Source organism: Tenrec ecaudatus, chromosome 5, assembly GCF_050624435.1.
Source record: "Tenrec ecaudatus isolate mTenEca1 chromosome 5, mTenEca1.hap1, whole genome shotgun sequence".
NCBI lineage: Eukaryota > Metazoa > Chordata > Mammalia > Afrosoricida > Tenrecidae > Tenrec > Tenrec ecaudatus.
In genome coordinates, this window is record NC_134534.1 from 62178467 (window position 1) to 62205644 (window position 27178).

Below are 27178 nucleotides of genomic sequence, written 5' to 3' on the forward strand. Positions count from 1 at the left end.
TTGAATAATTATGGTGAGAGGACACAGGCCTTTATCATATATGATGTCTCATTAATGGGTCTTTCTAAAAGTTTAATGAAAATGGTGTCCACGGGGATCTGCTGGGACACTTAAAATCAAGGCAGAGAGGGCAGCTCACATGGTTGTTGTGACTGTGTCTTAAATCCCAACAATATACTCTTCACAGATTTTCTCCAGTGGCATAGGATGATCACAGAGGTTTATTATGAAGAAATTTGAAGGAAACAGAAAACTGCACTGGTTAAAAAGGCCAGGAGATGTGAGCCGGAGGTTTTCCCACCACCACAGCACACTCGCTCATTACTTGAGGCTAGAAAGTGCTGTCCTACAAGAATTTCGTTGTGTAAAAATATCTGTTCATCTCACAGCTTTGAGAGTGCCCTTTCAGACTTCTTTTTGGGTTTGAAACCCAAAGAACATTGACAAGGAATAGGAGTGAGGCCTTGAAGACGTGCAAACTACCTTTTTGATGTGGTCAAATTGATTGGTGAGCAGAGTGTCTCATTGAAATGTGAATAAATGGAAGCATCGATTTCAGCAGTGTATCAATATAGATGTCAAGATTGTGTTGAGAAACAGTAGCTTCATACTTTGATATTTTTGTTCAATAAGTGTGACAGCTAGGTTTTGGGTCAACTTGGCTGGTGTAGGATTTTCGGTGGTTTGGCAGTTCAAACCTAGTAATTCCCCCATTACCTTGCCTGACACATGGCAATCATAACTAAGTTTTAAGAATCTTAGCAAGAAATGCAATACCCTTACTCTGACAAAAGAGGATTCATTAGCAGTGTGACCTGTTTTCTATAGTAGTAGGTATTGTGGGAAAATGAATTTTCTTTTTGCTGGGTTTGGATTCAGTGTCTGTCTCATTGACCTCTGATTCTTTGTTCTTCCATAGGTCGTGCTGATCCTGGAATCATCATCAAGCGCTCATCTGACTTGCTGACATTGGATTCATTTGTCTCTGCAGCTACCAGCTTGCAGTCTTCCTGTGGTTATCAGCCCCAGAGGAGAAGCCTAACATCTAACCCATGAACTTGGAACCTGCCAAATTCTACAACTGTATGAATCAGTTTCAATGCAAGTTTTTCTCTGTATATACACATGTAAGCATATTTGGTTTTGCTTCTCTAAAGAACAAAACCTAATACAATATTTTTAAAATGATTTTGTAGCAATACTTTTGGACTTAGGCTCATATGAACTAACATGTGAAGGCTTGAAATATAATTTAAGATAATCCAATGAGATATGTGCTAGGATATTTTGTTTAAAAATGAAGTAAGCAAGCAGTGGGCAAGCATAAATGACACTTGGTTCTGGGTTTATTCTCTTGTAATTTTGAAGTCATTATATTTGTCAAAAGTAACATTCAATTTGGTGGGCAAGATGATTGTGGTTAGTTTGTATGGCAGAGTTTTGGTCATGGTGTATACAAATAGAAAACTTTGCAGGATGAATTAGCAGGAATACTAATTATTAGGCTTCATGTTAGCAATCCATTTTTCTTAAGAATTTCACAAACAGTAACTCGCTGAGAGTCAGAACGAAGGTTCTCATCCTTAGAAAGAAGTGTGGAAAGCATAAGGGAAGAACTCTGATTTCAGTAGAGAGTGCCCCGCTAGCCCAGTTCATCACAGCAACACAGGAATAGAGAACAGTACAAATGGAAGGAGAGAACAAGGTCCATGTGGGGGAAGGTTGGAAACTGCCAGAGTAAAGAATTTAGAATGGTTTTCATTATCAATTCAGAACCATAGTGATGTTTTGGTTTTTAGATAGAAAATAGCATGACCAGACCTGTTATTTTGTAAAAGAAATCAATTAACGGTGGATAGGAAAGGGCTGAAGCTCTGTAGGAAAACTTATTAACTCCATACACTTTCTATGGAGAAGTTACATTGTGCTATACAATTTGCTTTGCACCAGGGACTCACAGAAGTAACTAAGCTTGCGATTTGATGAAGGTCCAAAGAGCATTGGCATTAATAATGAATGCAAGAGAAAATAGAGAGACAGAATCTTCAGAACTCTGTCCGAAGGAAAGTATGATGTTCAATATAAACTTCAGCTGTTGAGGCTGACTGATTAGGCAGGTGATACTATCATTAAGACAGCTTGGAAAGGTAAGAGCTGTTCTTTCCGGCTGTGAGGACAGAGGACCTGCTGCATTTAATCTAGTGGAGATTAAGTCATCCGGAGCTTTTGGAAGACACCTTGGGACACAAGAATCTGGCATTTGGTGTAAAAACAGGAAGATAATTAAATATTATTTACAAACCTAAACCCTATTTCAGCTCATAGGTATCCTATAGGACAGAGTAGAAATGCTCTTTTGGGATTCTGAGATTTACAACAGCCTCATCTGTCTCTCATGGAGTTGCCTAGTGGGTTTAACCACGGGCCCACTACTTAACCCACTGTGACACCAGAGCTCCATCTAACACAGAAGTTAAACCCATGAGCAAGCATCTTCACACAAGAAAAGAGCCCTTAAAAACAGAGGAGGTAAATTCAAAGACAATTTGACAAGCCCGAGTTAAAATTAGCTTTACAGCAGCTACTAAGTAGGAGGTTCACATGGAAGATAGCAAAAAATTGCTAAGTAAATCAAGACCAGGGAAAGACAGTGAATTAATTATACTAGGAAGCAATTGGGTACTCTTGAAGTGGACATTCTGGGTGAATCAAAGTCAACTCGAACTCACTGCCGTGATCTTGCTTCTGACTCACAGCAATCCCACATGACAGATTAGGAAAACACATGTAGGACTCAGAGGCACTACGTCTTCCCGGGAGTAGAAAGTCTCATCTCTCTCCTAAGAAGAAGCTGATGCGTTCCACCTGCGGACCTTTCAGGTTAGCGCTTCAACTTGTAACTCATGATGCCAAAGGCTAATGTACAAGTAGAAAAAGAATGCACAAATTAAGAAAGGAAAGCAACAGGGTGATTTTTTTCATCTATTTAAAGAATCTAAGCAAATTTCAGAGGTTTTTAAATAAAGTGATTTTAATGGAATGAAAATAAAAGCACAGTTTGAGTGGATCTGTCATTTAGCTTACAGGGAAATAATATCTATATGTGAGATACCTACTCAGATTTTAAATATTAATCTTATGGAATATGTCTTGTGTTATCATATCCCTTTTCAGAGCAAAGTCACATTTAAAGATGCTTGACTTTAGGAAGGATATTCATGAAATCAAATGGATGATTGTATCATGAGGGTGGTTTCTGGCATAAAATACAGAATCAATGGCATTCAGCATTGTAGGATTTATAGCCAAATTATGTCATTAGCCCAAACAAAACACACTGCCATCAATTGTGATTCATAGAAAACCTATCTTGGGTTTCTGAAACTTTATCTTTCTTGGCCCTGGGCTTGAACAACAGACCTTGCGACTCGCAGTCAATACCTACCCCGTAGCACTGCCAGGATCCTAATTAAATCCTGGGAAAGTAAAATATCTCTAATCAACCTTTGAGAATGTAAGATTCGTGCCTCAGCAGTAAAATATGCATTTTATTAGGTTGCAACCAGTTTCAACCAAATAGAAAAAGTCACCTTGCACCTATGTAAAGAGGATTATTTATGTAATTATCTGAACATATGTCCGCATCACCCACTAGACATAATCATTTCATGGCATTCAAATTCAGCACAAAAACATCAAGATCTAAGTACAAATATTATTACTATAATGGGTTTTCATTTCTAGAGGTCAACAGGGGAAGGGATTAATTTTGCTTGCTTTATTGTACACACAGCACAGCACACAGGGTCATGTTACAGTGCCTCTATCTTGAAAATTACATTTAGATGTAATAAGAAAGGCACTTTTTAAAACAATTTTAGATAAATTAACTGCATTTTATTCCATCTTGTTTTGCCAACTAATGTGAGTCTTTTCAATTGGATAACATTGATTCCTGTCAATTTTAGAAGCAAACTACTTCAAATGCCTTCTTAAAATCTATTGCCATGCTTTTGTTGATGATTTTAAGACTGCTGATCGAGTTCATTTTGAAAATGTCCCAAACCATGGCATTTCCAAAGAGCGATTATTAATTGAACAACATAGTGAAATCATGTTTTCTTTTGTTAGTAAGTGTCAGTGACTCATTTCCAATTTATAGTGACCCTATGTAATACGGACCTTATTTAAAATATACTGCAAGGTCCTCTGTTATCCTTACAATCATTCTTATGTTTGAGCCCATTGTTGCAGCCACTGGCTGGCTCATTCAGGGCCATGCTCTTTTTTGCCACCCCTCTACATTACCAAGCATGGTGTCTTTCTAAGGGAATGGTCTCTCCACATAACATAGCCACAGTACTTGGGACAGGTCTCCTCAAGCTGGCCTCTAAGGAGCGTTCTGACTGTACTTCTTCCAAGATGCATCTGTTTGTTCTTTGGTGTTCCATGTGCTTTCAATATTCTTCACCAACACCATTGTTTAAATACATCAATTTTTCTTTGGTCTTTCTTATTCAAGTAACCTACATGCAGCAGCAAACTAACAGAGACGACTGCAGGGTCTGCCCCAACCTCAGCTATGTTGACCCCCTTACCAGAAGAATAATACACTGCAGAGGACAGCATTGAAGATACAGCCTGGGAGAGTGGCAGGTTTGCTCAGACCACACAGGCGTAAACTAAGAGGGAAAGTGTGTGTGTGTGTGTGTGTGTTTGTGTGTGTGTGTGTGTGTGTGAGAGAGAGAGAGAGAGAGAGAGAGAGAGAGAGAGAAAGAGAGAGAGAGAGAGAGAGAGAGAGAGAGAGAGAGAGAGAGAGAGAGATGATGCCCCCTTGCACTATGACCCACAAAACTATGGGGAACAGAACTGGAGACACAGACTGGGAATTGTGTCCTGTCTGACCCCGCCCTACCCTGGGGCAAAACACGAAGGGAGTGCAACAGAGCAGCAAGGGGAGCAAAGCAAAGAAGTCCCCGAGGAATCTAGAAAATATACTACAAACTTGGGGGCAGGGCTTGGCACCTCATCAGACCTGATCAGAAAACATTCATAAAGGTCAGCAGACAGACCCAGAACTATTTATGGGTTGTAGGTTTGTTTTTTGTGTATATCTACATAAGATAAGCAGGGTTTTTTACAATCCTGAGGAGAAAACAATGGAACCAACAGTTCCTGGGGGTCATAAGAGGGGGGTAGGAGGTGGGGTGGGGGGGAGAGATAACCCAGGAACAAGGGAACAACAAGAGATTCAAAATCAATGGCAAGGAGGATATGGAATGCCTGGTGAGGTTTGATCAAGTGCAATATAGGAATTACTGAGAGCTGAATTAATGTAAAACATGATAGTTGAATAGGAGGGAAGTAAGAGGAAATAACTAGGGGGCAAAAGACATTTATAGTGGTATAAATATAGTTATATTTATATATAATGATAGGAATATAGGTCTTTGTACATATATTTTTATGTTAAATACTAAGCCTCTATTCAAGCCCTCCCTCAACGCAAGAACACTTAGTTCTAAGAACCTGTCATTCTGTGATGCTCACGTTCCCAATATAATCGCTGAAGACAAAACGGTTGCATAAGCAAATGTAGTGAAGAAAGTTGATGGTGCTAGGCTAATACAAGATATAGCATCTGGGGTCTTAAAGACTTGAAGTTAAATAAGCATCCATGTAGCAGGAAAGCAACCACATAGAAGAAGCACACCAGCCTGTGTTATTAAGAGCTGTCAATGAGACAGATATCAGGCATCAGAAGACCCAAACAAACAAACCTTCCAATGTGAACAAGGGGGTCAGAATGGAGATCCAAAGCCCATCAGTAAACAATTAGACATCCCCCTAAGAAGGGATGAGTGAGCCAGGGTGCAGTATAGCACCAATGAAACGCACAACATTCCTCTAGTTCTTTAATGTCCCCCCCCCCCCACTATCATGACTTCAGTACAAATCTGGCTAGAATGGAGCAGATACACTGGTACAGATAAGAGCTCTCAGCACACAGAATCCAGGACAGATAAACCCCTAAGGAAAAGTAAAGGAAGTAGTGATACCATAAGGGTAGGAGGAAGGTGGGGAGCGAAGGGGGAGAGATGATCACTGATCAATGTATAATACCATCCCCCTCCGCAAACACACAAGTGGGATGAACAACAGAAACATGAAGAAGGGAGACAATGGACAGTGTAAGACAAGAAAATAACAATAATTTATCAATAATTTAAAATGTATAATTTATCAAGGGCTCATGAAGGTGGGAGTGTGGGGTAGGGAGGGAAAAAAGAGGAGCTGATACCAAGAGTTCAAGTAGAAAGAAAATGTTTTGAAAATGATGGCAACATATATACAAATGTGCTTGATACAATTGATGTATGAAGTGTTATACTAGCCTTACAATCCCCCAATAAAATGATTTATATATAATATATATCTATATATATATTGATATATATATCAAAGAAAATGCTATGGTTATGTCAGGCTCACATTAGTCCTGAAAGGTAACAGCTTACAGTGGCCTTTGGCAGCATATTTACCTAATGTCATAGGTCATTTGGCCTCTTGACGGCTGCTTCCATGAGCACTGATTGGGGGATCAGAAAAGGTGTGAACCAGGTTTGCATTCTCTTACCATACTTCGTCAATCTGTATGTTTAGCAAACAATCTGAGAAGCTGGATTATGTGAAGGAGAATGTGGTATCTGGATTGGAGAAAGATTTACTAACAACTTAAGATATGCACATGATGCAACCTTGTCTGCTGCAGGTGAGGAGGGTTTGAAGCACCTGCTGATGAAGATCAAGGATTGAAGCCTTTAGTCTGGATCAAAAGTAAATGTAACGAAAACTTGTGACAAGAACCCAATTGCTTGCTCTCATTTGCCTTCTTTATTGTTTAGATTTCTTAAATGCTGTTGAGCCTATTTTAATTCAGAACAAAGTATAACACCTCTCCCCCCGCCCCCTGCCGTCCCCCGCCAGGGGTTTCGTAGGCTATAATCGTTATCAAAGCAGATTGCCACAGGTTTCTCCTGTGGAGCAATGAGAGGTTCAAACCCCACCTCTCTGTTAGCCGCCAGGTGCGTAACCACTGCATCAACAGGGCTCCTCACCTAGTTTAGTGTCAGAAGAAAAGCTTGCTTGCCTTACAGTGGATGTCACCTGTGGAGGACCCGTTTGTTACCGCGCAGAACGGCTCTAAGGGCTTTCTTGTCTGCACTCTATTTGGAAGCAGTTCTTCCTTCTCGTTCTTTCTCGACCCTGCTGGATGGGTAAGAACTGGCTATTTTTAGATGAGTAGTTCAGTGGAAATCATTTACACAATGGAAGGGCCTTGTCATTTGGTGTTAGAAGTTATTTAACTATAATGGGGGAATTCTGGTGGTGCAGTGCTAAGGTACTGTTAACTAAAAATTTCAACCCCCGAACACTCTGTGGTAGAAATATGTGACCATGCACTTCTGTGAAGTGGCACAGCTTTGGACAAACCCTGTGGGGCTTTCTGCCCTGTCCCATAGAACTGCCCGGAGTCAGACCCGATTCAAAGGCAATGAGCTTACTTCACTATATGTCCTAGGACCTATATATTACTATTTAATTATAATGGACCTTGAATCTCTACCAAATGTCTACTTGACATCCGTAAACAGTGCTTATTCCATGGAGTGCTAAGTTTGGAAGAGGTCCACCTAAAAGTGATTCGCTGACTCTGAAAGAGCGAACCCAGATTCATGTGAAGTTGCTGGCCATCACGAAGTAAGCTGTGCGACACTAATGCAGCTATGGGTTTAGCGTGTAATTTTCAAAGATCGATCTTTGCAGCCTGAAATTTATGTTATCCAAATAAGGCAAATGCGTTTCCCCTCCTATTTGGATCAAATGAATATGTCATTTTATTTCATATTTTAAACTTCGTTTTCTATTTTCATTCATTGTTCTAATAATTAGATTGGAAATAATTTATACAATAAATATTAAAAAGTCTGGATCCTGGAATTCTAATTGGAGATTACTCATCCCTTCCCCTTCAATGTAGGTGAAGGACTTCAGGTGAGGAACTAAGTATGCTGAAGGGAAGGTAGGACTGTTGAATACCGAATTCCTGATCTAGAATCCTCTTCATGTAACACATTGGTCAAATGATTAGCATTATTTTTATTACAATTTTGAAATTATTCATTACTGAAATAGTTATGCATCACAAGAAGAGTATGAACTCTTTTTAAAAGCTAAGTCACAACATTTTTCAGAATTTGGAATTAAGACATGTTAGGAATTCATGAGAGAAACAATCCCCTTTCTAAAATGATAAATCCTTTGATGTCTTTATATTATTGTGGGAAAAGTTTGTTTTCCAGTCAACAACATGAGTTGCAATTCCCTCGCTGTAACAGCACTTTTTCTGGTTTCCCCCTTGGTTCCCTTTTGCATCTGTCCCTTTCCTTGTCTTCTGAGCATTTGGCAGGGTGGGCGATGCTGCCCTTTTGGTCTCCTGTGGTTAGTTTTTCTGAGGAGTAAATTCCTCATGGGAGCTACTGTTCATTTTATGGGCCTGGCTGTTGTGTGGCTACACGATGATCCCCAGAGGTGATTTTCATTCTAGGTTTGACGAGGGGCTAACGGCCACAGTCTCAAGGGCAAAAACATCTCCTTCAACCCAGCAAGTCTGGTCTTGCTTATGATTTTTACTTTTGTTCTAAATTTTCATCCATTTTGCCCAGGATTTCCTCCTGATCTCAATATGTAGTTGGCATGGTACACTGGCCCTTTGGATTAAACGCTTACTGGAGTTAATTGTCTTCATTCCTCCTTCCTTGGGATGGCAAGACAGCAATAATTACATCTTAGCTAGCTGCTCACCACACTACTATATGGAAGGTTATCTTTGCAATAGAAGATGTTATGTCAGTTGACTGTGGTCTGTACAGCCCAAGCATGAGGACCTATTCCCTTCAGAAGTTTGATTATGGCTGTTATTACTGATATAGATATTAAAGGATATTATTTGCTAAGGGATTGTGCACATGTAGTATTTACATTTATTTTCTACAACGCTGAAATTATAAACACTTGAAATTTGAAGATCTAGATATCTCTAGCTGATGCTTTTGACTTTTAGGGGTCACTAAAGATTTTAGTAGTATAGTGAAGTCATTGCCATTTACTCAGAATAAAATTATTAAATTCATAAAATAAAACATTAAAAGAGTACAAAGGAACCCACCAAGCAAAAAGCAAACCTATTATCATTGAGCTGATTTCAACTCAAAGTGGTGCTGTAGAGTAGCATTTCCCAGGCTGCACCTGTTTACAAAAGCAGGCCACTGCATCTTCTCCCCAAGAGCAGCTGGAGCGTGCAGACTGAGAAACCCTTTCATCACCAAGTCTTCCTGCTTCTTAAAGGGGGGAAAAATATAAATAATATTTGTTGCCCTTATTAGGGGCCATTGATTCAGTTCCAACTTTTAACACCCGTGTACACGACAGAACAAAATCCTGTCTAAGCCTGTGTGATCCCCATCTATTTGAACTCATTGCTGCGGCCATCACGGCAATTCTGTATTCTGGGCCTTCTTCTTTGATGACCGTCTATTTTACCATGCATGGCATCCTTTCCCACTGACTGGTCCTTTCTGACAGCATGTTCAAGGTATGTGAGAAAGTTTTCCCTTCCTTGTCTTGAAGGGACATTAGAGCCCGTACTTCTGAGACATATATTTGTTCAGCTGAAAGTCCACAGTAGATTCGATATTCTTTGTCAACACCACAAGTCAAATGTATCTTCCTTCCACTGTCTTCCTCCATGTCCACCTTTCTCACAAGATGAGGTAATCAAAATAGCAGGGCTTGCCAGAGGGTGCATCTCAGCTGATATCATCTCAAAGAGCACTCTCTCTGCTTTTTTACACTTTAGAGAGATCTTTTCCAGCTGATTTACTCAATGAAATATGCTGTTTAATTTCTTTTTTTTTTGCTTTTTTCTTTATCTCTTTCTTTTCCTTCTATATATTTTTTTTGTTTTTAAATAAATTTTTATTTTAGTTTCTTTTTTTTTCTTCTTTTACATTTTATTAGGGACTCAAACAACTCTTACCACAATCCATACATATACATACATCAATGGTATAAAGCACATCCATACATTCCCTGCCCCAATCATTCTCAAGGCATTTTCTCTCCACTTAAGCCCCTTGCATCAGGTCCTCTTTTTCCCCCCTCCCTCCCCATTCCCCCCTCCCTCATATGCCCTTGGTAATTTATACATCGTTATTTTGTCATATCTTGCCCTATCCGGAGTCTCCCTTCCCCCCTTCTCTGCTGTCCCTCTCCCAGGGAAGAGGTCACATGTGGATCCTTGTAATCAGTTCCCCCTTTCCAACCCACTCACCCTCCACTCTCCCAGCATCGTCCCTCACACCCTTGGTCCTGAAGGTATCATCCACCCTGGATTCCCTGTACCTCCAACCCTCATATGTACCAGTGTACAGCCTCTGTCCTATCCAGCCCTGCAAGGTAGAATTCGGATCATGGTAGTTGGGGGGAGGAAGCATCCAGGATCTGGGGGAAAGCTGTGTTCTTCATCGATACTACCTCACACCCTAATTAACCCATCTCCTCTCCTAAACCCCTCTATGAGGGGATCTCCATTGGTCGACACTTGGGCCTTGGGTCTCCACTCTGCACTTCCCCCTTCATTTAATATGATATATATATACATATATACACATACATATACACATATATACACATACATACACACACTTATATCTTTTTTTTTTTTGCATGATGCCTTATACCTGGTCCCTTGGGCACCTCGTGATCGCACTGGCCGGTGTGCTTCTTCCATGTGGGCTTATTTGCTTCTGGGCTAGATGGCCGCTTGTTCACCTTCAAGCCTTTAAGACCCCAGACACTATCTCTTTTGATAGCCGGGCACCATCAGCTTTCTTCACCACATTTGCTTATGCACCCATTTGTCTTCAGCGATCCTATCATGGAGGTGTGCAGTCAATGATATGATTTTTTGTTCTTTGATGCCTGGTAACTGATCCCTTTGGGACCACTCGATCACACAGGCTGGTGTGTTCTTCCATGTGGACTTTGTTGCTTCTGAGCTACATGGCCGCTTGTTTATCTTCAAGCCTTTAAGACCCCAGTCACTATCTCTTTTGATAGCCGGGCACCATCAGCTTTCTTCACCACATTTACTTGTTCACCCACTTTGGCTCCAGCCGTTGTGTCGGGAGAGTGAGCATCATAGAGTTCCAATTTAATAAAAGAAGGTATTCATGCATTGAGGGAGTGTTTGAGTAGAGGCCCAAGGTCCTTCCGCCACCTTAATACTTGACCTATAAATATAGACACATAGATCTATTTCCCCATCCTCCTACATATATTTGCATGTACATGTCTTTGTCTAGACCTCCATGAATGCCCTTTGACTCCTAGCTCTTTCCTCCATCTCCCTTGACCTTCCTCCTGCCCTACTACCATGCTTCATCGCCACCTGGGCTAGAGTATACCTCTTCTCTAAGCAACCTTACCCTTGATCATTTCCCACCAGGCCTGCCACTCCCCCTTCTCTACCATTTGGGGTCCCATGTTTTTCCCTTGTCCCTGGGTTTGTTAACACCTCTTCCTTACCCCCCCTACCCCCCCACCCCAAGTCCCACCGGAACTGTCGGTCCCGTTGTTTGTTGTTTTTCCTCCAGATAGTTCATCCAGCCTGTCCTATTCAGACAGACCTGTGGAGTCACTAACATGCATGAAAACTAGACAGAGGAAAACAAAGCAACTGTATACAACCAGACAACAAAACCAAACCACTGACAAAGAACAGAACAAAACAGTTCACAAGAGAAAAGCTTGTAGTTACTTCAGGGATCGTTTGCTGGCCCTTAGGGCATTTTCCAGTCCAGTCTGTTGGGGCACCATGCCCTGGCCCCAAAGTCCACTTTCAGCATTCCCTGGGGACCTTGCCACTCCATTCCCTTGCTGTTCCCCTGCACTCCCCCAGTGATTTGCCTCGGTGTGGTGGGATCAGGTCAGGTGCAATTCCCACACTGTGTCTCCGGTGCTGTCCCCTGTATCGCCCTTAGTCACTGAGGGGCATCATGTCTCATAGTAGGGCCAGCCATGTTGTTCTCCATGTGGACTGGCTGCTCTACTCAGGAACATCATCATCACGGCCTGGTGGGCCAGGCAGTGCTCCACTCTCTCCGCCTGCCCCTTCATCTGCTCCCGTGTGCTCTGATCAAATATGTCCATCTCCCATAGCTGCAGAGTCAATGTCGTCCTTTGGAACAAATTCTTTTCGGGGGAGGGGCAGGAATCCACTTAATTTATGGTGCTGGGGCCAGTCTCCCAGACCTCTCCACCGGTTCCCTCCTCCACGCCGGGATATTGCATTCACACCTTGCGACACTGGGTTGAAGTCTGGTCCCACTTTCCCTGTGGAGATATAAACAATACCCTCCCCTTGGGTGGATTAATGCCCCATGACCCCACTACCCTTTTCTTCCTTGTATTCATCCTTTTGTTTTCCTTTCCCCACCTCCTCCACCATTGTCTACCATGTACATCCCTGGTTTTGGTCTGGTCTCTTCCATACTACACCGTCTTCACCCCTAAAATGTTTGTATACGGTAGCTTTTTTCCCTATGCCACTTTTGCTTTTAAAAAAAAATTTTTTTTAATTCTTACCTCAGCGGACTCATGTTGTACTTGTCCTTTTGTGCCTGACTTACTTCACTTAGCATGATTTCCTCCAGTTCTTCCCATGCCGCTATGTGCCTCATACGTTCATCACTGCTTTTTAGTGATGCGTAGTATTCCATTGTATGTATATACCACAGTTTTTTAATCCAATCGTCAGTTGATGGAAATTTGGGTTGCTTCCAACTCCTTGCAATTGTGAACTGTGCCGCAATGAACATTGGAGCACAGATGTCTGGTCTTGGTTTGTTTCTTGCCTCTTCTGGGTATATGCCCAGTAGGGGGATTGCTGGGTCATATGGTAACTATTTCCATCTGTTTTAGGTATCGCCAGATTGATTTCCATAGTGGCTGTACGTACTTACAGTCCCACCAGCAGTGGATGAGAGTTCCCGTCTCCTCACAGCCCCTCCAACACTTATTGCTTTCTGATTTTTTGAATTGGGCTACCTTTGAGGGTGTCAGGTGGTACCTCATTGTTGTTTTAATTTGCATTTCTCTTATGGCTAAAGATCGGGAACATTTTCTCATATGTTTTTGGCCATTCGGATTTCTGCCCCTGTGAAACTTCTGTTCAAGTCCTTTGCCCACCTTTCAAGTGGGCTATTGGTTTTTTTCTTTTTGGAAGCTAGCAGAGTACTGTAGATTTTAGTAATAAGGCCTTTGTCTGATGTGTCATTGCTAAAGATGTTTTCCCAGTCTGTGGACTCTCTTATTACTCTCTTGGTGAATTCTTTAGATGTACACAAGTGTTTTATCTTCAGTATATCCCATTTGTTGATTTGTGTCTCCTCTGTGTTTGTGTCCTTCCCTATTTCTGATAGCCTGTGTATTACCTGCGCCAAAGTTCTCAAGTTGGTCCCAATTTCCTCATTGATGGCCCTAATAGTTTGGGGTTTAACTTCAAGGTCTGTGATCCACCTTGAGTTTATTCTTGTGCATGGAGTGAGATAAGGGTCTTGCTTCATTTTTCTGCATGTTGATATCCATTTTTTCCAGCACCACTTGTTAAAGAGGGCATCTGCTTCCCATTTGATCTTTTTGGGGCCCTTGTCAAAGATCAGCTGTGTGTATGCTGATGCTTTTATTTCTGGGTTTTCAGCTCTTTTTCATTGGTCTGAGTATCTGTCATTGTACCAATACCATGCAGTTTTGAGAACTGTGGCTGTATAGTATGTGCCAAAGTCAGGTAAAGCAAGCCCTCCCACGGTGTCCTTCTTCTTGAGGAGTTCTCTGCTAATTCTGGGCTTTTTCCCTCTCCATATGAAGTTGGTAATCAGTTTTTCCATTTCTTTGAAGAAAGATGATGGTAATTGTATCGGGATAGCATTAAACTTATATAGTGCCTTTGGCAGAACTGACATCTTAACTATATTAAGTCTCCCAATCCAAGAGCATGGAATATTCTTCCATTTGTTGAGGTCACTCTTGGTTTCTTGTAATAGTGTTCTATAGTTTTCCCTGTATAGATCTTTTGTTTTTTCAGTCAAGTGTATCCCTAGATATTTCAGTTTGTGTTTGGCTATTGTGAAGGGTACCACCTTTTTGATCTCTTCTTCTGTGGTCTTATCTGATGTGTATAACAGTCCAATGGACTTCTGTTTGTTGATCTTGTATCCTGCCACTCTGCCAAACTCTTCTATTTCTTCCAGTACTCCCCTTGTGGAACTTTTGGGATTTTCCATATATAAAATCATATCATCTGCAAATAACGATAGTTTCACCTCTTCCTTCCCCAGACGAATACCTTTGATGTCACTTCTTTGCCTTATGCTGTTAGCTAAAACCTCCAGCACGATATTAAATAGGAGTGGAGACAAGGGGCATCCTTGTCTGGTTCCCTTTTTCAGTGGGATTGTGTTAGTCTTTTCTCCATTGACTATGACTTTGGCTGTTGGTTTTTCATATATAGCTTGTATTGTCTTGAAGAACTTTCCTTCCATTCCTATTTTCGCTAGTGTCTTAAACAGGAATTGGTGTTGGATGTTGTCGAATGCTTTTTCTGCGTCTATTGATATTATCATGTGATTCTTATACTTTTTCATGTCAATGTGACGAATAATACTAATGGTCTTTCGTATGTTGAACCATCCCTGCATCCCTGGTATGAATCCCACTTGGTCATGGTGAATTATTTGTTTTATATACTTTTGTATTCTGTTGGCTAGTATTTTGTTAAGGATTTTTGCATCAATGTTCATTAGGGATATCGGTCTGTAGTTCTCGATTCTTGTGGGATCCTTGCCCAGTTTGGGTATCAGAGTTATACTAGCTTCATAGAAGGAGTTTGGGAGTTTGCCATCTTTTTCTATGTTCTGGAAAAGTTTGTGTAGGATTGGTATTAGTTCTTCCCTGAATGCTTGGTAGAATTCTCCAGTGTATCCATCTGGTCCAGGGGATTTTTTTGTTGGTAATCCCTTGATAACCTTTTCTATTTCTTCTATTGCGATGGGTCTGTTGAGATTCTTGATGTCCACCAAGGATAGTCTAGGGAGGGAATGCTTTTCCAGGAATTTGTCCATGTCTTCCAAATTGTTGAATTCACTGGAGTACAATCCTTCATAGTATTGTGTAACTATCCTTTTGATTTCATTAGGGTCTGTTGTACTGACCCCTCTTTCATCCCTTATTCTTGCTATTGAGATTTGTTCCCTCCTTTCTTTGGTTAGGTTTGCCAATGGTCTATCGATCCTGTTTATCTTTTCAAAGAACCAACTTTTAGCGATATTAATTTTTTCCATAGTTTTTTTATTTTCCCTCTCCTGAATCTCAGCCCTGATTTTTATAATTTCTTTTCTTTTGCTATTAGTAGGGTTGTCCTGCTGACTCAGCTCTAGTTTTTGTAAATTTTGTGTCAGCGTATCCGTCATGAGTCTCTCTTCCTTTCTCAGGTGTGCTTGTATTGCTATGAACCTTCCTCTGATGACTGCCTTTGCTGTGTCCCATAAGTTTTGGTACGTCGTGTGCTCATTTTTGTTGGTTTCGAGAAATTTCCTGATTTCGTCTCGGATCTGCACCAGTATGCACTCCTTTTGCAGTAGAGAGTTATTCATCCTCCAGTTATTTGCTCTTATTTTCTTTGTCTTCCTTTTGTTGATTTCCAGTCTTATGGCACAGTGGTCAGAGAGAGAGGTCTGTATTATTTCCATGTGCTTAAATTTATGTAGATTTGCCTTATGCCCCAGCATGTGGTCTATCTTCGAATATGTGCCATGAGGACTTGAAAAGAATGTGAAATTTTTTGTATTTGGATGAAAAGCTCTGTAAATATCTATTAGGTCAAATTGTCTAATTGTGGAGTTTAGCTCTCTAGTCTCCTTGTTGAGTTTCTTTCCCTGTGATCTATCTTTCTCAGTGAGTGGTGTGTTGAAGTCACCCACTATAATTGTCGAGTCTGTGATTTCTTTCTTAATCTTTTGGAGTGTTTGGTTCACGTATTGAGCTGGTCTCTCATTCGGGGAATATATGTTTACAATGCTTAGTGGTTCATTGTCTATCATTCCCTTGAGCATTATATAGTGTCCCTCCTTATCTCTTTTTATGGTTTGCACTTTGAGGTCAATTTTATCCGAGATAAGGATTGCAACCCCTGCTCTTTTTGTGTTGCTGTTTGCTTGGTAGGTCCTTCTCCAGCCTTTGATTCTCAGCCTATTTTTGTCTGTAGCCTTGAGGTGTGTCTCCTGTAGGCAGCAAATTGATGGGTTGTGTTTTCTAAGCCATTCTGCTAGTCTCAGTCTTTTAATGCCTGAGTTCAGGCCAATGATATTCAGGATTATTATCTCCATGTGCGGACTCTGTGATGCCATTTTATACTTTTTATGTTGGGAGTTTTCCTACTTTCCTTTCTCATTAGTGTGTGTTTTGTGTGTGTATCATTCTTGACTTCTTTCCATCCTTAAGCCATTGCTATCTTGGGGTCTGTTTTCTCTTTGTTGTGCTCTGGGTGAGGTTGTTCTATGTGCTGGTGTCTTATTTGTGCTTGGTGAGTGTTGTTCTTCTGCCCATACTGAGTCGGCGAGGATCTTTTGTAATGCTGGGTTTGTTGTAATGTATTTTTTGAGTTTTTCCTTGTCTGGGAAGACTTTTACTTCTCCATCTATCTTGATCGATAATTTGGCTGGGTAGAGTATTCTTGGATTTGCGTTGTTTTCTTTCAATTTTTGGAATATGTTACTCCACTCTCTCCTTTTTTTCATAGTTTCTGCTGATAGGTCTGAGCATATCCTTATGTGGGAACCTTTATATGTGATTGCTTGCTTTTCCCTAGCTGCTCTCATGATTTTCTCCTTTTCCTCAAAGTTTGAAAGTTTAACTATTATGTGCCTTGGTGATTTCTTCTTGGGGTCCCGTCGTGCTGGTGTTCTTTCAGCCTCCTGGATGGTTGCTTGGTTTTCATTCATTAGGCTGGGGAAGTTTTCCTCCAAGAATTCTCTCGCTATTGTTGCAGATGACTTCTTTGTTGTGTCTTCCTCCGGTAGGCCAATAATTCTAATGTTGTTCCGCTTCATAGCATCAGACATAGCTCTTAGGTTTTCTTTGGCTTCTCTGATGCTCTTATTAGATTTTTATTCATGTTTATTAAAGTCTGCTTGGCTGTCCTCCACGCCACTGATGCGGTTCTCTGATTCCTCCAATCGATTCTCAAGGAACATGATTCTGCTATTGTTTTTCGTTACCTGCTCCTCAAGCTCCTGTATTTTCCTTTGGTATATGTCTTTTATCTCCTCTATCATTTCATCCTTTTTCTGTAGTGTTTCCCTCATATTCTGCATCTCTCCAAGCACCATTCTGAGAGCTTCTTTGTATGGCATCTCAATGTCTGCTTCTTCTATGTATGTTGTTATGTTCAGGACATCTTCTTCCTTTGCCTTTTGTTTCTCCTGTTTTTTCGTTAAGGTCGTTGGGGGTGATGGCTGTTTGCGTTGAGTTGTTTTTGAGGGACCAGGTGCCATTTTCTAGTCTCTCTCTGGAATACTTATAGGAATTCTTCTTTGATCTGCCTACAGCTGATTTTGCTATGGGATTAACCTACCACTTTATCTTCCTGTGGCTTCCCTATTAGGGGAGTGCCCCAGATGGCAGATTGACTGTCTGCACCAGTGTTGCAGAGGCTGGGCTGAAGTTCCCGCTATTGGTTTGAATATTGATAAGTGTTGGCTGAGCTGCCTTATGTCCCCAGGTACACAGGCAGGAACTCCCTGGTGAGAAGTCTGAGGAGTATCCCCTGGAGAGCAAGCAGGCCTTACCCTAGCCTTGGGATATCTATGCAGGGTGGAGCTCACCTAGCTGGGTGTGACCCAGGCGCAAATGCCCTAGGGCAATGGGAGTGCCCGTAAGTCCTCAATGGAGTGTGAGAGAGTAGGGCAGGAACAAGGGGGGTGAGAAAAATCAAAAAGTGAGACTAGACTGTGCAGGGGTACAGGGAAGGGAGGGAAGCAAAAGAAACTATGTAGCTGAGTCCCACTCCCTGCCTGTGGATCTACAAGGGCTTACTCCCTGCCCCAAGCCCCAGCGGTAGTTCGCAGCTGAGCCCCAAGAAGGGTTGCAAGAAAACTGCTGAGCCGCCCCCAGAGAAATGGGGGGACAGAGAGCAGAGATGTTAACAGACGCCGCCGTGTAGCTGAAGCTTGATTCCTGCCTATGGAGCTGTGGGGGTTTGGGTTTATTCCCTGCTCAGACCACGCGGCGCGGCTGCGGCTGTGGCTGCGGCTGTGCCTTGAAAAAGCCCCTGCGCAGCCCTCCAAGGCTGTGTGGGAATATAAAGCAGAGACGCAAACAGAAGCAACAATGTAGATGAACCCTGATCCCTGCCGGTGGAGCCGCAAGAGTCCTGTTCCTGCCCTGAGGCAGATAGGGAAAAACTGTGGCTGTGCTGGGACCAAGCCCTGCTACAGGCTCCAAATGGTCCCGGCTTGGGCAGATCCGGCAACTGGACTAGGGTCGAGCCCCAGCCGGCTTCCACTGAGGTAAGCCAAAAGTCCCCAGCCCCTCAAAACCCCGTGGATCTGTGCCTACTTATCTTTATGATGCACCTCCTGCGATCCAGTGGCGTTGAATTTCACTCTGAGCAACTCTCCTGGGCTGGATTCTGCGGAGTCCCTCTGGTGTGTGTCACTCCGTTGCCATCTTCCGCTGTTTAATTTCTTGATTACTGCTTTCATGGGCATTGATTGTTGGTCCAATGAAAATGGAATCCTTTACAACTTCCATATTTTCTTTGTTCATCAGAGTTGCTTATTGGTCCAGAAGTTGGGATTTTTGTTTTCTTTATGTTAAGGTGTAAGTGCTTCAAGTCCTCTCTGCTTTAAGCAAGCATGGTTGGGACTTTGCATACTGCAGGTTGTTAATGCGTCTTCCTCAAATGCTGAAGCTATTCAAGCTTCATTTGGGAATTTTCTCAGATTATATATTCAGCATACAGATTGAATACACACAGCAAAATGATAAAAGGCTGATGTACACTTTTCCTGGTGTAAGGCATCCAGTGTGCCCTTGGTGATCTTTTGCGTTAGGGTTCTCTAGAGAAACAAAACCAGGAGATATATATATATATATATATATATAAAACATAAGAAATAAACGATCTATAAAACAGCACAAATGGCTCAGTGCAACTCAGTTCTGTGATACAGCTAATACACTGGCAGTCTTTCCAAGTCTTGAGGGCCATGGGGTAGTCCTCTGTAGAGCAATTCAGGCTATCTGGGCACAGGCAGCAAACAGCAAGGCAGGTCACCAACAGTCAGACAGATGACAAGACTCCAACAGTCCCCAGCCTAAGAGATGTACATTCTAGCAGCATGGCGAAGCAGGTCTTGAAGGAACCTCAAATTACAGTGGTACAGTTCACAGGTTAGGTGTCCCACAGATAGTGTAGCTTGCAAATGGAGGCACAGAACAAGCAAGGCAGCCGCACACTTGTCCAATCATCAAAGAGTAAGAGACAAGAGAGGCAAGACTTGCTGAGCCATTTATCTCTCTGCCCTTCACTCAATCCCACATGTGTTCATTAGCCACGTTGGCATAAAAAACCTACCTATCACATCTTTGAAGGATCACTTTTTGGTCTATGTATGAGTTTCATATGAGCACAATTAAAATTTTGGGCATCTCATTCTACTCAATGTTACCCATAGTACATTTTGACACACACAGTTGGCTGTCTTTGCATAGGCAATACGATACAGATTTAATAAATTATTCCTGCTAAAACTTCAATTTAATATGCTAATATATTTACTTATTTATTTACATTAAATGATATCTAATACTGAGTTCAATAGTGCCCATCATTTATTTTAATAGTGACCATCAAAATATTCATGAATATAAAAAGCATTTCAAGTAGATGCAACAACAGTAATGCAATAAAAAATAACTGATTTCTAGAGAGAAAAAAGACATAGATATTGTGACATAATACTAGTGTTGTGGATTTAGCCTACATTTATACTGAAGAAAATGCTAAATTATCGTTAGAAATTTGTCAAAATAAAGATGTTATCCGCCCCCCAAAAATTTCCTGACTCCTTGTTAAAACCCCCTGATTTCCATTCTCTTCCCTGTTTCTTCTCTTTCAGGCCATGACTAAAGCTCCAAGCAAAGAGCGTTGAGAGCTAAGAGTTTCCAGGACTATCTTAGAAAGCTGTTCTGGTCTCTCTTCACAGAGATAATGACTGTGCCAGCCCCAACTGTCTCTCTGAGAGGCAACATTGGCCTCATTACCCCGTGTCATTCTTCCCTCAAGCCCTTTGCACTCACTTAACACAGGTCTCTATGGACTTTCAATCTCCTCATTTTCTAATCAACGATGACTTGACTTGTCCATCCAACTCTGAGATTCATTCTGTTCTCTGTCTCTCTCCTAACTCTGGGCTCTCTAAACTCAATATCTGGTTCAGGTTACTTGGCTGCTATTGCACTCTGGGGCACTAATACATTAATATACAAATTATTTGTTTCCATTTTCTGGATGAGTTGACCTCATTCTCAAACTTTCCTTCTCTTTTTCTCTGCCCCCCCCCCACTCCACAAATACCTCCAAAATTCTGAACTAGGAAAAAGAAATTAATGCCACATGTAACTTGCCAGTGTTATTATTTGGCTTCTTAATGTGATTGAAGTATTTCTAGATTTAAAGAGAAAGTTCTATATTCCTCAATATTTCAGTGAAAAATCTAACTAAAATTTGAAGAAATATAAGTGAGAATTGGTTGTCTTATGTATATAAAAGGAGTTTTTAATATTTCCCTATTTTAATCATTTTATTAACAATTTGTTTGATTTCAAATAGTTTTGGAAGGAAAAATACACCCAAATGGACATTAAATAAAAAAATGATGAAACATTTACATTCTAAGCATAGCATTACCATTTTTATAAACTTGAGTGTAAGAAAATATTCTTATATTGGCATGAATTCATCAGAGAGCACAGAGAGCACTTTAATTAATAGGAGGATTATCAGTGTTCCCATCGGATCTTCCACCTTCCTTACATGTGTATGCATATTTCATTTATACTATTTTTGATACACTGTCAGTGTGAAAGGAGCTCCATTGGTGTGGTGGGCTACACTGTGCATATCCACCAATGACTCTGAGGGAGAAAGATGAGGCTTTCAGCTCCTGTGAAGATTTACAGGCTCTGAAACCCACAAGGGTGACTCTGTGCTGTCCTATAGGGTCACTATGAATCAGAATGAACTTGATGATAGTGAGTAATTATATTGTTATTGTCTTATGGTTTAATGCATACATGAATAGACATGAGATCTATATTTAGAGGATGTCAATAACTCTTTGGAGTCCATTTTAGATTTTGTGGGTAATAGACACTTCAAAATCTGATAAAAATCATGAATTCTCTATCTAAAGAAAAAGGGAATGTTTAAATACAGATATACTCTATTTTTTTCCTTCCGTTTTGGAGACTACAGAATTTCATATGAATAATGAAACAAAACAAAATATTATTGTGGTGTCACTCCCGACTCATGCCAATCCCACATGTGTCAGAATAGAACTGTGCTCCATAAGGTATTCAGTGGTTGATTTTTCAGAAGTATGAGGTTACATTAAAAAAGCATTGCTATACATTTATAAAGCCCTTATTAAATTAAAATGTAAAGATATTGTTTGTCAACATGTTCACCATCAAGTCTATAGACTTTGGAAGTGTTTCTGTTATCTCTTACGTTTCTCTAAAGATTCTGTGTTCATCGGTTTACATCACCTCAGTTGGCCGTTTTCTTTTTGTGTTTTCTTTTTAAAGAATCATTTTATTGGGAGCTCTTACACTTGTTATAACAATCCACACATCCATTATGTCAAGCACATGTGTACATATGCTGTCATCATCCTTTACAAAAGTTTTTTCTTTCTACTTGAGCCCTTGGTATCAGCATCTTATTTTTCCCCTCCCTCCCTCACCCTCACACCCTCATAAACTCTTGAGAAATTATAAATTATTATTATTTTCATATCTTAAGCCATCCACTGTCTCCCTTTACCCATGGTTCTGCTGTTTGTCACCCTAGGTGTATGCGCTTGGGGGTGGGATGGGCGGGGTTATATGTCAATCATTATCATTGATTCCCCCTTTCTCTCCCCACCTTCATGGTACCACTATTCCCATTATTGTTCCTGAGGGGTTTACCTGACCTGCATTTCTGTTTCAAGAGCACTTATCTGTATCGGTGTACACCCTCTGGTCCAGCTGGGTTTTTGAGGTAGAACTGGGGTCATGATAGTGGGGGAGGGAAAGAAAGCATTAAAGAACTAGAGGAGTGTTGTATGTTTCATCAGTGCTATACTGCACCTTGGCTGTCTAGTACCTTCCCCGTGACCCTTCCGTGAGAGAATATCCAATTGTCTACAAATGGGCTTTGGATCTCCACTCCGCCCACTCCTCATTCACACCAGTATGACTGTTTTGGGTCTTCTGATGTCTGATATCTGATACATGATCACACAGGCTGGTGTGCTTCTTCCATGTGGGCTTTGTTGCTTCCCAGTTAGAAGGCCTCTTGTTTATCTTCCAGCCTTTAAGACTCCAAACGCTATCTCTTTTGATAGCCGGGCACCATCAGCTTTCTTTGCCACATTTGCTTATACAACTGTTTTGTTTTCCGTGATCATGTCGGGAAGGTGAGCATCACAGAATTCCAGGCTATTAGAACAAAATGTTCTTCTGTTCAGGGAGGAATTGACTAGAGGCCCAGTGTCTGTTTGCTACCTTAATATATAAATATAGGTATATAGATTTATGTCCCTATCATTATATATAACTATATTAACATGTATATGTGCATGTATTTAGACCTCTATAAATGTCCTTTGCCTCCTAGTTCTTTCTTCTATTTCCATTTCTTTTCCTTTTGTTCCACAATAATGTTCAATCTTCAATCAGCTTTCAGTAATTCCTGTTGGCTACATTGCACATGATCAACCCCCTCCCTCCCATGAGTTCAACACCCTCCTCCCCATCAATTTTAGATTATTTGATGTTCCCTTGTCCCTGGGTTTGTTGGCTCCCTCCTTCTTTTGCCTTCCCCTCTCTCATATCCCCCCAGAACCATTGGTTCTGTTGTTTTCTCCTCAGGATTTTTATTCTGCATATCTTATATAGAGAGGCATGAAAAAGGGGTGGGAGGGGAAGCCTACAAATAGTTCCAGGTCTGTTGACCTTTATGAATGTTTTCTAATGAAGTCTGATGAAGTGATAAACACTGTCCCTGAAGTCTATTTGTTGGATTCCTTGGGGGACTTCATTGCTTTGCTCCCCTTGCTGCTCTGCTGCTCTCCTTTCATGTATCCGGGTGTGTATGAGTCAGACCAGGCACAATTCCCTCACTATGTCTCCAGTGTTGTCTCCGGTAATGCATGGGTCACTGACAGGAGGCCATGTCTCATGGTGGGGCAGGCACTATGATCCTCTCTGTGCATTGTCTGCCCTGAGCAGGAATATCATCCTCAGGACTTGGTGGACCGGGATGCAGGTCTTGGTCTTGATCTCAATCTCTCTCTCTCTCTCTCTCTCTCTCTCTCTCTCTCTCTCTCTCCTTCTTCTTCTTCTTCCTTTGCCCCAGTGTGTTCTGAGCAGACCCACAGCCAGATATTCAAACTGTGAACCTTTTCATTGTTTTTGGAGTTTGGTGGACTAAAATAAGTCTGAAAGTGTACAATTAGGGCTTTAGGGTGGGTAAGGTAAAATTAATTAGAGAAATTCTCAAAAGATAGCCTTGCAACCATTGAAGAAGGAGCTTATTCATTATACATATCCTTGGTTCCTTGGTCTAAACGTTGTGGTATTTTCCTCACCATTAAAATATATATATTTTTAATGAACCCTTATGCATAATCTAAGTCCTTAGGTAAAATTTATCCAGATCAACCTTAGAAACAAACAAACAAACAGTTGCCATCATTTTCTGAGCTGGCCTCTTTACCTTGGAGTCTCTGGGAGGCCACTGTTCAGTATTTTTGGTGGCACCCAAATGAGACAAAGATAAATATATTACTGAAAGAACTTGGTTGAAACCATCCACTAATTTCAGAAATAGGTTTAGGTACTTTTATTTTTAAATAAACTCGTTCATGTATGAATGGGAGTCCAAGTAGTGACACTTTTTGACTTAGCCTTGTTTATTGCCGGCTTTGGGTTGTTTTCTTCCATGGTGCCTCTAGGTGTACTCAAGTTTTGTTCAGCCACTGAATGTGTTAACGATTTCATGTATGGATCCCTAAAAAATGAACAGATTTGGGTACACTATTTAAGATAATCCTCACAACTCACGATAAAAGAAAGTTGAAGTTGTTAAGGAATTTGTCTTGCTTGGATCCATAGTCTATGCTCATGGAAGCAGCAGTTAAGAGACCAAAGTCTCATTGCACTGAGTAGCTCTTCTGCATCAGACCTCTTTAGACTATTGAAAAGCAAGGATATTACGTTGAGACCTAAAGTGCACCAGGCCCAAACTATGGTATTTTCAATTGCTTCATATGGATGTGAAAGTTAGACACTGAATAAGGAAGACCAAGAGGAATCGGTGCATTTGGACTGTGGTGCTGGAGAAGAATATTGAAAGCACCACGGATGAGTTAAAAGGACACATGATCTGTCTCTGAAGAAGGACATCCAGATTGCTCAATAGAGGCAAGACTGTGTTTGGACGTGTTTTCAGGAGAGACCAGTCCCTGGAGAAGGACATCATGCTTGATAAACTGGAGGAGCAGTGAAAGAGAGAATGTCCTCGATTACATGGATTGACACAGAGGCCACATCAATGGCTCAGCAGAGGAATCTTTGTGAGGACGACGCAGGAACATGTAGTGTTTTGTTCAGTTGTACATAAGGTTGTACAGCTGTTGTGCACAGGGTTGTCATGGGTTGGAAAGGACTCAATGGCACCTAGCAATAACAAAAACAGCAACAACAATATGTAGGATCATTTAGATTATTCATGCTTTGGTAGAAAAGGGTATTACCAGCTAACAACAATTATAATTGTGTAAATCTCACTTACGCTATGCATTCGTTTCAGTGTGACTGTTGAGTGAGGAATCTTCATGCCTTCCCTGTATTTTTCAAACAGGAACTGGTTTATTTTGTCCTGAACCTTTTTATCAAACATCCTTGGAAGATAGAGAGTTATGTCTCTTCACAGAAAAGGGCAGAGTTGTTTACTGTCCAGTATAATAAAGATAACGTCTTTCTCCAGAGCAAATGTCAGACTGACTTATAGCGTCTTAAAAAATGTGGGTTCTCTAAGTTAGTGTTTTTTGTTCTGTAGTACTCCATTGTGTTTTCAGGTATCCCCTGGTCTTCTCTATGTCACAGTTTGAGAATTGAGGCTCAGTCAGGTAACTAGTGCAAACAGTGATACTCTAGCTACCTTTATTACTGTAAGTAACAAATTTAACTATCTCAAATAGAATAGATTTGTGTTGTCTGCCAGCATCCATGAAACTTTGACAGACAAATTTATTAGTTGGCAAGTAGAGTTAAATTTCAGACTCATTGTAGGTATGGTATCTTCTCCTGTTCCCTTTACCTGGGACTGAGTGAGATAAGGCATCCTCCATCTAGAACACTTTTACTTCCTAGAACTGAGAATAAAAACACAGGAATCCTGGTGGAACAATAATTAAGCATGTGGTTTCTATCCCAAAGCTGGAGAGTTAAAATTTATTGAGTGATATCACAAGAGAAAGACCTAGTGAATTGTTCTTATTAAAAAAAAATACAGCCTAGACAACCTTATGGGACAGTGCTATTTTGTTATATGAGTTTGCTATCAGTTTAAATCAACTCGACGGTACCTAATATCAACGATGATGTTCTAGGAGTTTCTGAGTGGCTCAGATGGTTAAGTGCTCAGTGAATAACTGAAAGGTTGATGGTTAAGTTCACTAGGAGGCACCGTAGCAGAAACACCTAGAAGAAGTGTATCTGAAAAGTCACAGCCTTGACACCCTGTGGGACAGAGATGGGCTCTGCACACGTGGGATGGCCAGGAATCAGAATTGGCGTAAGGATGAAAATTGGTGTACCTGTTATAGTGCCGATTTCTAGTCTAAAACTTTCTTCTTAACTCAGAACGTACACTTAAGTTTCATTCAGCAAGTCAAGTCATGTGGCCAACCTCACATGGATGAGGTGAGAAATGCAATTCCTCCTGGGATGGGCAGAGCATACTCGTGTCCTACTAAAATGGATATGTCGTTGTGACTGAGAAAGGAGTCCTGGTGGTGCAATGGTTAAGTGTTTGGCTGATTGGCAATTCAAATCCACCTGTTGCTTCACAGGCGAAAAGACCTAATAAGTTGATCCCTTAAACATTAAAATCTAGGAATCCAAACAAAGCAGGCTTGCTCCATTTAATCACACACACACACACACACACACACACACACACACACACACACACCTTTAGAGAGATGGAATTTTGCAGTACCTATAACATTGTTTTCAAATATAGAAACATTTGTGACAAGTAATGTCTAATTCTTTTAGTTGTTATGAGCTGAAGCCAACTCAAGGACTCCTAACAAGAAAAGATCTTTAACTCTCTACTTTCTCTTCTAGCTCAGCTATCTAATCAAGTTTTCTTTTATTATAGACTAGTGTTCCCATACTTCAAAAAAATGTTTTTCACTACTTTCACAGTTTGTACCTGGTTACTGTTTATCTAGGAGATTTCCTATTCCATACTTAAATTCTCAAAATGAGAAAGTCTTATTTCATGAATGTTATCTGGAAATAATATACTTAAGAAGCTCTCTATTATTTTTATAATCATATTATAAATAAACCTTGAAAATGAGAAAAATCTGTGTGTCAACAAAATTATACCATACTCCAAGATTGGAATGTTCCATCTTGTGGGAAACTTAACTTAGAATAAAAATGCTAGTTAACATTGATTTAACTAGTACTATGTGTTGAATTGGAAAAA